Source organism: Pinus tabuliformis, chromosome 5_1 (genome assembly GCF_031772625.1).
Source record: "Pinus tabuliformis cultivar Carrire ecotype Pingquan chromosome 5_1, CPIR1, whole genome shotgun sequence".
Classification (NCBI taxonomy): domain Eukaryota; kingdom Viridiplantae; phylum Streptophyta; class Pinopsida; order Pinales; family Pinaceae; genus Pinus; species Pinus tabuliformis.
This window is the reverse complement of record NC_142305.1, coordinates 629,234,986-629,237,767: the sequence shown is the minus strand read 5'-3', so window position 1 is coordinate 629,237,767 and position 2,782 is coordinate 629,234,986.

Genomic DNA, 2,782 nt, shown 5'->3' with positions numbered 1-2,782 from the left:
CTCTGCAATCTCATAATTATTTAATATAAAAAGCCTACATAGTGACCAATACAAAAAACAAATTTTTAAATGATTAATTATTCTTGACAATTAAGTAAAATAAATCCCAATCTTATAATTATTTAATATAAAAAGCTTACATAGTGACCAATACAAAAATTATTTTTTTAAATGATTAATTATTCTTGACAAGTAAAATAAAAATAAAGCCATACTCAAGATTGAAGTCAAATCATGTAAGAATGAAACTCATGAAAAAGGATATTTTAAATTTCAAAAATATAAAAATGAATTCGTTTTTTCTAAATAAATATGATAAAACTCATAATAAATCTTATGAAACTGAGCAAACTAATATACGTTCAAAGGATTTTGACTGTTACGCAAAAACTATAATCCCTGGCTAGAGGGAGGGGCTAAAAATGTCTATAATTAATGTAACACCCCTAGTTCCAACATCGAATGAGTAATGTAATAACCATGCATAAAATGCATTCGTTGGTGAGCCTGAGACTCGTGAGGCTGGTATGCCTCTGTGTTTATGTACATGTTAGGTCAATGGACCAAGTTACGAATATGATTAAGGCCGGTGTGCCTATGTAATGGGTCTGAGGACCGTGATTATTACGTTGGTGAGCCGAAAGTTGCTTTTGGGGCGATACACCCATGTGTATGTGTGTCTATGTGTTGGGACTAGTTTGCCGGCGTGATTACAGTTTTATATGCTATGAGGCTAAGAGGCCTAGTGTGGTAAATATGTTTAATTTATGAATATTAATAAACACATAATGGTTGTAGGCGAACCTAGATAAAGGAGTATTGGGGGCCCATGACTCCACGACATGAAAAAGGTCTAGATGAAAAGGTAATATTTCAGTATCATAATAAAATATTATAATATTATATAAAGGAGAAATATGTTTATAAAAGGGGGGGAATGGTTACCTAGTCATCCATTGAAGAGGATTATTCAATAATTCAGGGCTAAGTACCAGTCGATGAAACTGGTGCGGGTTTTGGAATTGACTAGGGATTTTTTGTTGGTGAATCATGTGCTTGGACTCAAGGACCGACTGGAGTTCGGGTGATCAGGTGTTGATCCTTGGAAAGCGAACACCAAAAAGGGACTAACGGGTTTTGGAGAAGGGTGTGCCACTTGGGTTCTGGAACTAACTGGAAGCCAAATCATTTATGGCCTGGAAGGGTGCCTGGAAGGCCTAGAAGCAAGACGAGCTCTTGGAGCCCTGTGCTAAACAATTCATGACTCGCCATGAGGCGCCCTAGAAGGTAGGCATCATAGAGGGACTAGCAGGTCCCAGAGAAGGGTGTGCCACTTGGGGGCAAATTCGGGGAAGCAAAGCGCAATGGTTGGAGTCGCGATTGTTGCATTGGTGCCTTGGCCATGGATATGCTATTATTATTGGTATTGTTTCCTATGGAGTTGGAGCCCTAGCTCGGGGTGACCTGCAGTTGAGAGTTTATGAACCATAAGGTCTGCAGTTGAGAGTTTATGAACCATAAGGTCTTTGGTTGGGAGGAACATCACAGGTCTGCAACCAGCAGCAACATTCACAGATAAGTATTTGAGAACTGGTTTTATGTTTATTCCGCTGCATTTACATATGGTTCTATAATCTTTTGGTTAATTGTGCTCAATTTGTGTATTGTGGTTAAATTATGCTTATATTTTTTGTTATGCTTGGGAACAATGAAATATGTTAAATGTATTTGGTCAATATATATATATATATATATATATATATATATATAGATACATATTTCTGGTTTAATTTTTTCCTAGGGTTTTGAGTGAAAAGGTAAAATTTCGAGGTGTGTTTGAGTGGCATCGCCCAAGGGTGGCTAGAGACATTACAATTAAACATCATAAACTAATATTCTCCAAATTGTACAAAGAGAACTTAATTTGTTTTATTTAATATCAAAATTTATTTACAGCCAAGTTCATTATGAACAATTGATTTCCCTGCTTGAAAATTTTGAAAATTTTCACGCATGCAAGCAGGAAAATAAATGTGGTCACTCTGCCTCAAACCAACACAATCACGCGAGGGGGCATCTTAATGACAATAAATATGGCCACTCTTCCTCAAGCCAACACAATCATGCAAGGGGGAGGACCATGCCCCCTCATGATACGTGGGTTATGGATCTTAGCCCCAAAGAGAAGGATCAAAAATAGGTTATTTCCCCTCCACCAATATTAATGGCTAGAAGTCACATTACTAAGTGAAGTGGCAAAATAGAAGAATCATAGCAAGTGCATGTGGATAAGGTGTTGAGAATGGAGATAAAGAAATGGATTCAATATTCTTATGTATTTGTTGTTTTTGTTGCATGCTTTTATCTCCTTTTTGTCCGGTAAAAGATCATGTTCCTTTTAGTTGTTGTATTCTTAGGTTATTTTGAGGGTATTGCTTAGATATACCAATGTTAATGCCTAGGGTAATGAGAACATTATAAAGCAGCAAAGCTTGGACAAGTGGCCACCGAAAGTGGTCACACCTATCATGAGTATAGGAGAGCAAACATGTGTGGGACCTCCACCTCAAACCAACATGACAAAGTAGGGTGAAGAACCATGCAACTTCATGGTCTGAAAATGATGGATCTTAACCCCAAGAGAAGGCTTAGAAATTGTTTCACCCTATACAAAAGTCACATTATCGTGTGAATTGGCAAGATGGAAGAATCATAGGAAGTGTTAGGTAAATAAGGTGTTGATAATGAAGAGAAAGCCATGGCTTCGATCTTCTAATGCATT